The sequence below is a fragment of the Octopus bimaculoides genome, chromosome 23, assembly GCF_046866305.1.
Source record: "Octopus bimaculoides isolate indiv1 chromosome 23, ASM4686630v1, whole genome shotgun sequence".
NCBI classification, from domain to species: Eukaryota; Metazoa; Mollusca; class Cephalopoda; order Octopoda; family Octopodidae; genus Octopus; species Octopus bimaculoides.
The window spans coordinates 36,350,907-36,361,828 of record NC_142950.1 but is presented as its reverse complement, the minus strand read 5'-3'; the positions used below and the strand labels follow the sequence as shown (position 1 = coordinate 36,361,828).

Genomic DNA, 10,922 nt, shown 5'->3' with positions numbered 1-10,922 from the left:
ATCTATCTATCTATCTATCTATATATATATATATATATATATGTATATATTCTTTATTCTTTTACGCGATGGGGGACATCCACAGACACAAACACACAGACAGACAGACAGACAGATAGATAGATAGATACGGCGAGCTTCTTTCAGTTTCCATCTACCAAATCCACTTACAAGGCTCTCGTCGGCCCGAGGCTATAGTAGAGGATACTGCCCAAAGTGCCACGCAGTGGTATCGAACCTGGAACCATGTAGTTGGGAAGCAAGCTTCTTACCACACAGCCACACACACACACACACACACACACACACACACACACACATATATATATATATATATATATATATATATATATATATATATATATATATATATATATATATATATATATATATATATATATATATATATATATATATATATATATATATATATATATATATATATATATATATATATATATATATATATATATATATATATATATATATATATATATATATATATATATATATATATATATATATATATATATATATAGTTGATAGCTCTACCTTCCAAATGGAATTCCGCACAAAAAAAAAAAAATTAATTAATCCGACAATTAATTATGGAAATATTTTTTAACACTTAAATACAAAGTCAAAATTCACCAAGAGATATTAGAGGCGCGGGAGATAATGGTTACCAGTTATAATATTACAAACATGATCCTTTACAAAATATAACAACAATACGCTACAGCTGTTGTTTCGTGCAGAGGAGGTGTCTGAGAATGTCTTGAAATATTTATGGATTTATAAAAATTCTTGCTTCAGACTAAAATTTAGAAACTACTTCGGGAAATGCGAAAATCCTGTAAAATGATTACATTAAGTTACTGGAAGTTACTGGAAGAATCATTAGAGCGTCGGACAAAATGACTACCGCAATTTCTTCAGGCTTATTACGTTCTGAGTTCAAATCCCGCTGAGGTTAACTTTGGTTTTCTTCTTTTCAGGAACTCTAGAATGAAGTACCAGTCGAGTACTGAAGTTGATGTAAACATCGGAACCATCCCACTAAAATTGCTGGACTCCTGCGCAAATCATTATTATTATTATTATTTTTATTATTATCTTCTTTCAATTCTGTTTCCTTTTCTTGCTGTGTGCCTTCCTGACAGCTAGGGCAGAGAAACGCACTGTATACATTGGTAGGCCATTAAAACAAACACACCAGATTGCTCATTTACAAAGTCATGTGATAGAGAAAAAGGGAAAGAAAGACAGAGAAAGGAAAAAATATAAGAGTAAACAAAGAAAATAAAGGGGGAAAAGAAAAGAAAAGATTATCATTATTATCATCATCATCATCATTATTACTATTATTATTATTATTATTATTATTAGTAGTAGTAGTAGTAGTAGTAGTAGTAGTAGTAGTAGTATTTGTAAAAGCCGCCCCCTTATAAATCACTAGTAAGTTTTGTTGTTTATTGTGTTTAAAAAGGTAAACCGTTAATGTTTTATGTTGCTTTGACCAGGACCATGAAAAACTGGTCACCTACGAATCCTTTTGGGGTTGCGAGGTGGAATTTGTTAATCTTTTGTGGAATTTATCCATGAAAAATAACATGAAATTATAGCATCGACGTTTGTGACGAGATACCTGCAGGAGATAAATAAAGAAGTAAAAAATTCCCCCATTTAAATGACTGTAAGCCAAACCACTACTACTAACATCGACTAAAGAAAAGAAAAGCAGTAACAATAACCCCCCCCTCCCATTCACCACCGTCACCAACGCAACATGTGTCAGTAACGACAACCAAAAACCCAGCAGCATAAGCAATAACAGTGTTCCTAACCAAAACAACATCGCCGTTAGTTCAACGTAAATGAAGCAGTGATAGCCGCAGCAGACAACTGCCAACTTGAAATATCTAACACCAACTAATGCAACCACTACTGCCATTTTCACCACAAGTCAGATGCGTCACTGCTAAAGCCATAGCAACTCAAGAAGTATAAGATCTTTTACTAACGCAACTTGAGCTGCAGAGAGAAATTATTAAAGAAGGAACATCATCGACAGAATCAATGAATTATTGTAACTTTTCGTTGTAATGAGGTGAAGAGTTGGCCGGTTGAAAGACTAACTCAAGGGTTGGCGGAAAGATGTCTGGAGCCCGTGTGGAAACAAAAAACGAAGCGTTTGCCACGTGAGATAATCAATGTGGCTCAATTAATGTAAGATCAGGATCTGAAACCAAAGTGTGAGTGAACTCCACAATCCCAATTCTTTCTATCTTTCGTCTTCTGTCTATCTTATATGGTTAAACTGGCTGCAATTGTGAGGGTGGCAGATGTGAAACCAGAAATATATATCTGGTCATTGGTGTCGGATGCTTTGCCCGATGGTAATGATATGGTAATGTTAAAACTTCAAGTGACACACTAAGAAAACTGATCGAGCAAAGGCATGAATCTATATTTCAAATAAATCAGAAGCTCGAAGCCACCGTCAACCTAATCAAAGTGTCAAATGGCACCCTTGTAATAATGATCGTAGAGGGTAGAAGACCAAGTTGTCACATTTGTGGTTAGATCAACCATCAAAGTTTTTTTCTGTCCACAACAGTCGAGCCTATCCGAGATACGTGCCGAGCATAAAAACCGTCTTGCATGCTTCTCGGTTAGTACTTGAGTATTGTTGATCTGCGTGCTCATGTGGAACAGATACTATTGTGTGTGGGCCGCTTCCGACTATCAACTGAATTCACTGTAAAGATTGTTTGGCCACTTTTGTTTGGACATAAAGAACAGATAGTTTTATCACTCTGGCGACCTTAAAGAAAGAGGTTGTTTGGTGGACGAGATTGAAAGGGTTGAAGAGAGAGACCTTCCTGTTTGGCCAAATCTGCATCAAATTTTTCAATTTTCACTTAAAAAGGAAAATGAGTGTCGAGAGGAAGGTTCCGCTTCCTAAAACATTTGTTGAAAGGTGTATGAAAGTGATAAGCATGGTCCGAGTGGACAGTCCTGCTCTGAGCATGCGCCTGTAGAATGGGACAACAGCGAGAGGATGCTTGTTTAATGAATTAGGATGGTTGTAGTTTTGTGGAATTTTTACGAACACCATTAGGTCTCCCCTGTTTTGAGGATTATTTCTTTGTTTTGAATTTTTGTTTAAATTATTATATATTTTGTTTTTATTATTTCTCTTGTTTACGCGTTGTTTTATGTGATGCCCCACCGCCCACTGCGTTGTTTAGTCCCTTGATCTTATCGTCATTTTTTTTTTCGTTAATAAAGAAAGTATTACCGTTATTCTGGTAGAATAATACTAATGCTTAACCGTATTTCTTCCTGCTTTACGTTCTGAGTTCAAATTCCGCCGAGGTCGCTTTTACCTTTCACCTTTTTGAGGTCGATACAATAAGTCCCAGCTGTGCGCTGGGTCCAATGTAATTGACTTGGCCCTCTCCCCAAATTTCAAGCTTTACGTTCTATAGCGGTATTGTGCTCGGGTTAGAAGAGGAATAGAACAGATCTTTTATGAATTCAAATGAAGTGGAGAGTGGTGACTGCTTCTCAATCTGCTCAAAGATTGTCATCTCACTTTACAACGTGAGATCAATTCATTCGTGGGTCGACTTTGAGTCGATAAAGTAAGTACCAGTTAAATTGTTATCACTGTTAATGATATTAAAGGCTAATAACAATAATAATAATAATAACAATAATAATAATAATAATAATAATAATAATAATAATAATAATAACAATAATAATAATAATAATAATAATAATAATAATAATAATAATAATAATAATAATGAGGATGATAATAATAAAAATGAGCTTTAAACAAATGCATTCATAAAATATATTAAGAGTAATTAACAATGGAGCTGCAGAGATATATCTTTTCCACTTCAATTTCTTGCTGATTGTCTATAAAATATCTTGTTTGCGCGCGCGCGCGCGTGTATTACACACATAATTAAATAGCAAGAAAACTATTGGCAGTATGTATTTAGTCTTTACATATTCGGCACTTAAATAAGTAACCGCCTGCTTTCAATTTCTTAGCTATTTTCGCTAGACATAAAGGAAAGTACGGCGTTATCATTAATGTGTGTGTGTGTGTGTGTGTGTGTGTGTGTGTGTGTGTGTGTGTGTGCTTAACCCAGTGTCCTTTCAAATGAAGCACTTCAGTGCTGTTCCTTGCGTCAGTTTAATAAATAGAGTAGGTGCCAGCTCTATCAGGTCTATAAATGCGAAGTCCTTATTTTCGTTATGATCAAACACCCGGATATAAAGAAGAAGAAGAAAAAAAGACCGAAAAAGAGCAGCCAGCAAGGAGAACGTTAATTGCAAATTATACAATATGTATTTAATCTATCAGTCTCTTCCACTGTTCTCCTAATTTGCCCCATTAATTATGAATCTTTACATTCAGCATTTTGGCAATCATTCTTCAACCAGATTCATATCTTTCGCTCGATTGTGTCTGCCTAAATTATCTTTGTAACTTATTCTTCATGAAAAAAAAATATCTAAAGAAAACAAACAAATGAAAAAGTCAAGTAACACACACACACACACACACACACACACACACACACACACACACACACAGAGTCATATAGCCATATACCTATATACAAAATAATGCACACACGTAAAGAGTCCTATACCTACATAGAAAGTAATCTTCTTGTATATTGTTCAGTCTATTTCTTTTAGCTTTCTTTTGCCCTTCTTTTAGTAGTTTGCAACTTTTCTGCTTGACTGCATCCTTCATATTATTTGATAGCGCTATTCCTATCTTGTACTCAGTTGACTTCTTAAATATAGAAAACAGCTTTCATTCTTTAATATTCTCTAATAAATTTCTTATAGCACATAGTCGTAAGAACATAAAGCTGTTAAAGTTATTAACGTTATCATTGCTATTGGTGGTGGTGGTGGTGGTGGTGGTGGTGGTGCTCATGGTGCGTGTGGTGTTTGTGGTGATAATGGTAGAAGTGGTAGTGGTGTTAGTAGTAGTAGTTGTTGTGGTGATGGTGGTGATAAGATGCTAGCAGCAGTAGCAACATCAGTAGTAGTAGTAGTAGTAATAGCAGTAATATTTGTTTCTGTAGCAACGGCTTTGTCTTCAGATAGCCTTTCGTTGTTATTGTATTTGTTGTTGAATGGCGATAATAATAATAATAATAATAATGGTGTCGGTGGAGAAGTAAGAGAGGAGGACGGGGTGATGAGGACGACGGCAGAGCTAACAACAATCATAATATCCCCGCAGCTTTTCTATTCATTTGCTTATTTGTTTGTTCTTTTGCTCGTGACTTCATTTACGAAAATCACCAAGACTCCCTAGCACCCTACCACCCACACAAATCCGCAACAGACCTACAAACACATACACTTACGCTATGTTAACGATCGACAATATGTGTTCCATACGAGATTCATTTTCAGGATTTTGAAGACTCCAAGACTTTCATGTTACAGTTTCAATGTTTTAAATCTGCCACTACACTCTTAACCTATTGAAATATCTCTCACTACAGATCTGTGTCCTTGCATACAGTTATGCCTTAATATCGGTCTTTATGAACCCTTGCTTAATATCAATTTAGATATTGGACAAAAGGCTACGAATTTGTGGAGAAGGGCTGTAGTCGCTGAAAAATTACTTGTAGATGCATGTATCGTCCAGTCGGAGCTTCAACTCAGACCGTAAAAAGATGTAAGGAAAAGGCGCAAAGAACTCTGCCTTTTATAATATTACACCAATAATATTTCTCTTTCCATTAAAGTTCCTTCCTGGTACATTCTCCTTGCTCTTTATCCATTATGAAGGTGATATAGTAGCAATGGAGCCTCTACATCTACCTCCTCACCTGCTTTTTGGTTTTAAAGCACCGCTTGGACGTTGACAGTTTATTTTGTTGCAAATTTTCAGACCAGAACTCTATCCACGTCACTCCTATAGACATTGACTGGTAAATCTTCAGGCTGTGAGTCAAATGCATCAATTTTAGCAGTGGAGAAAAGCCTGGAAAGGTCGCTGTTGCTTCTTTTTCCAACGAAATTACTCTAATGCATATATATCGATATCCATTGCTTCTATTTGCCTATCTGTCCCTCTATCTGTGTCTCTATTTACCAATGTCTACCTATATATGTGTGTGTGCGTGTGTTTGTGTATGTGTGTGTACATATATATATATATATATATATATATATATATATACATACATATATGCATGTATATGTATACATACATACATACATAAGATTTCAAAAGTAACTTAGTGTAACTGAGTGTGGATATATTAATATACACACTTGTGTCTTCAAACGACGAATGATCTTTACAATTTTTATACCTTACACTCTTTTCTATGATGTTCCCCTCCCCCTCCGTAAACCCCGACACTATTGTTGTTTTTGTAACCAAACAAAACTACAGAACGAAGGCTTCCAGTCGTAAAGTGTACTTCTGTGTTAATAGTTACTTTGGATCTCCAGTAGAACCCAGTCATATTCCTAAACACACAATAGTGAACATGTAGATATGGCTGACGAACAGGAACATTTTTACCGAGAAACGTGTGGTTATGCTGAGGTAAACAAATGATTATCACCTATGATATTCTCGTCGGTGTTCCGAGCGATAACATAAACTCAGTGGTCGAATTCTAGATTTAGTTTAAGTACATTGCTAATTCCCTGGATTTTAAAGTTCTTAAGGAGAATATGCGAAGATGGATTGATCCAGAAAGTAAATAAGGCGTCTTTAAAACGGAACGAAATCACCCCTTTGCCACAACTGAATTTAGGATAGTATAACGAATATTAAGGTTCATAGATATACATTGAATCCCTTTTGTAAAGAGGAGAAAGAAGGAAAATAGTGTTTAATGTGTTACTTTTATAATTGATGATATGTAATTCAGCTGTTTAGTCCATTGTCGAAATACGCAGTTGAAATTTATCGGCCAAGAATATATACCAGTGGAGAAGGAAATACAACAATGTCATTATAATTTTGTTGGGAAATATTAATTTCGATTTGTCGAAATTGTTTTATCATTGGAACTTAGTCATGTTTACTTTAGTTTGTGTATGTGTGTGCGTGCGTGTGTGTACACGTATGTTTATTAATGAATGATAATCTTTCAAGGCTGAGAAAGCGGTTCTGCAATTTCTTGCTGAAAAACTGCACAGATGATTCGTTTGTTTATAGCGACCAAATGTTTGTGCTGCAGACAAACACATTGCCTGTATAGGTTCACATGTGTGTCACACGTCAGATCTCGAAGTGATCGCATAGGTGTATATACATATATGTGCTTACGCTCATTAAGTGATAAATATACATACATGTCCATGTCTGCTCAAGACTAATTTTATCAACGGAAATTTTATACTGGTAACCACGCTATCCAACACTAACAGCTCAGATTTGAATGATCTGTCAATAAAGTTTAATGATTGACCAGTCAAATATGAGTGAGTAAACTGCACTGAGTTTGCCCAGTGATACCGTATCGATACCAAATGAAAGATAGAATTAATAAAATCCAATCGGTTGTCCAAAACCAGGAAAAGATTTGTAAGTTAGAAATACTCATCTGCCTCGTTTATGTCTTCATTTCTGCCAGAAGTAATAAAGTTTTTACTTCTCCAGATAACGAAACCAAATTCCAGTTGAAGGTGGGACTAGAGAGAAATTGGGTAGCGTTGTTATCCGAAATGTGACTTTATAAAACCTGGCATTCTAAGACAGTGACAATCTTAGCTATATCAAATAATAAAAGGAGAACAACTTTCTTTATTCTTGAAATATGTGAAGTCAATAAGTTTCAAATCTACATCGAAAAATACTGCCTAACAAAAGTTTGTGAATTGTTATATACACTTGACGAATTTTTGATAAAGCTCAGCCAAATTGATATTAGATGTTGGAGAGTGAATAATGGTCAGAAAGATTTGAAGGTGATGAGAATACTAAAGCAGTGAAAGGAAGTCATATGAATTGTATGACATTTTTCATTGCTTTGTGGGGAAAACGGACAATTGATCTTTCTGAGAGAAAAAATATAATCGACTTTACAAGTAGATTTAAATCTTCAGCTGACATATTCTCATTGACTTCTTTTTTTTTTTTGATTTATTGAAGGGAAAAAAATTTAAGCAGTAAGTTGATAAAATAACAATAGAAATGTGACAGTTGAGAAGTGAATGTTTAACTGAAATGATTAGAGACCCAAAATATCATCTTAATGGGGGTCAATAAAGGTAACTCGAAGTTCAACCATGACGAATAATAACGAATACAGAAAGTTGCGAGAATAAACTTTTACAGAAAATAATTTCTTTGAAAACAAAAAAAAAAACAAAAAAAAATCAAAACAAAGAAATAAAAAAAAACTACAAAGCAAAAAAAACTTAGTCGAGATATATTTAGTCCCATAATGTAGTAGTAGTAGTAGTAGTAGTAGTAGTAGTAGTAGTTTCAATCGTACATTACAGCGTCTCAATGCAGTTCAATGCTGGGAAGACCTTATAGTGAACTAACAAAGAAGAGGAATGTTGGCAGATTTGACCTTATAACAGCTTCAAATAAATCTATGATTATATGTTTGTCTTGCTTACCGGTACGTTTCTTTAGTAGTAGTAGTAGTAGTAGTAGTAGTAGTAGTAGTAGTAGTAGTAGTAGTAGTAGTAGTGTAGGAAAAATAACAAAATTATCTCTTGAATTATACTTGAAATTTTGTTAAACAAACATCATTTTTTTTCCATGGAATCGGATGATAATGAAAGGTGTATTGAGAATGATTAAGTATCAGGAGAGATGTTTTACAATATCATTGTTGTACTTTGTTTGATTCACGCGTCCTTTTCTTGTTTAATCAGACGTGGTAAATAAACACAGCCATCTTCTGTCTTCTTTTTCACATTAAACAGTGAACCACCGCATTGATTCAGTTGATGTTTTCATAAAAACATCACAGAAGCATATCCTCACACACACTAGCGTACACACGCATACATACACACACGAAAACACGCAAGTATTTATATTTGAATCTCATATACATATGTGAGTGAGTCTCATATGTGTGTGTGTGTGTGTGTGTGTGTGTGTGTGTGTGTGTGTGTGTGTGTATACTCATGTGCAGTGGAAAGAAAGTATGTGTGAGTGTATGCTTGTGTGTGTACACATGAAAAAGAGAGGCAGAACGTTACTTACAAACACACATACACACACACACGTGTGTGTGTTGTTTGTGTGTGTGTATGTAAATGCGTGTATCAGATGTTTATCAGTGAGTCTTATACGTGAAAAAATGTCTTTCAATGACCTGAGACGTATCAGATCTTCCATGACATAAGCAACATATAAATATTCTTTTCTACTCCAGGCACAAGGCCCGAAATTTTGGGAAGGGGGCCAGTCGATTAGATCGACCCCAGTACGCAACTGGTACATAATTTATCGACCCCGAAAAGATGAGAGGCAAATTCGACCTCGGCGGAATTTGAACTCAGAACGTAAAGACAAACGAAATACCGCTAAGCGCTTCGTCCAACGTGCTAACGCTTCTGCCAGCTCGTCGCCATAGCAACACATAAATATTACAAATGAAATGTGAAGTTTACTTCGAAGTTTTCAGATTCAGTACCTCTTGAATAGTTTATATGTCCTTTAGGGGCAGGGGACAGTGATGCAATGACAAATCCAAAGCTAGAGATTCCGTGTTCGAATTCAAGCTGTATTACTTTGATAATTAATAACCTTGAGACAGACATGATTGTCGCTTCGTTTCGACTCCTTTACTCTGCAGCTTCGTAATTGCATGAAATACTTTTTCGTTATCTTTTTTCAGTTATGTGACCTTTATAAACACTCTTAATTAGTTTGATTATAAAGTTAGAATTATCGAGGAACGCTAAACCACGATTAAAGTACGATTTCAGCGTTGCTTCTATGCTAATTTTTTTTTTTTATGTTAAAATGATTTTAATAATCTTAGAAACATTTGATGGAATATTTGAAAACGTTCGATTTCTAAGTGTGTTGTAAGCATACACTTAATAAAATTATTTCCATTTGAACAAAGCCAAGTATACATTATTGCGAATTTTCTCTCAATACCATTATCCTACTATAATACGTAGAATTATGCAGAATTTAATAAATGAATTATTTGTTTTTTGTGCTTTTAAATGTATGTACCTTTATGCGATAACTTTGATCTGAAATTTTAAAAGCAAAACTTAGAGTTTGTATTTGATTTTTATTTCAGATTTCTGCTGATTTAAAACAGAGACACTTGAAATCAAAAGCATTGTACTAGAGGCTTTCATCAACAACAGCTGTAACGAGGGGCCAGACTGAATAAAAGTATGATCGCCACACAAACAATCAAAATGAATGTCTAGCCCGATATTAATAAATTTATTTTCTTTTTCGTTTGACTTCCGGATATCAAACGGAAAGATCTTCACCAATTCTTTTTCTGTTGATTCTGTAAACTAACGGTTGATTCAGCTTAAAAGATTGTTTATCTCGAAAATCTGCTGTTGTTTTGTATATTTTGTACAGGGGAAGAATTACGCATTTTGTTCTATGTTTTTTTATACTCAAGACATCTATTATTATTATTATTATTATTATTATAGAGATTATTTTTACCTTTCAATTTCACATTCTATTTAATTCTTTTTCCAGATCATTATATTATTTTGAATAATTTCTCCATATTTCTTTCATAGATTCATGGTCATCTATAGAGAATGATCATTTTAGTGAGAGACATTCCATATCCTTGTGGTCGTGACATCAATGTCTCGTCGATTAACCTTGTGTCAGTACTAACCACAAACAATATTAATATCAACTGCGGCATTTTCCAAGGTGA

At 34.6% G+C, this 10,922-nt stretch overlaps 1 long non-coding RNA gene across 1 annotated transcript; it reads left to right on the top strand.

Moving 5' to 3' along the window:
* The first annotated feature begins 6,208 nt into the window (after positions 1–6,208).
* Positions 6,209–10,512, top strand: LOC149131354 (uncharacterized). Its single transcript, XR_016238080.1, has 2 exons — positions 6,209–9,966; positions 10,308–10,512. It is a non-coding gene; the product is annotated as an uncharacterized LOC149131354 (long non-coding RNA).
* The last annotated feature ends 410 nt before the right edge of the window (positions 10,513–10,922 follow it).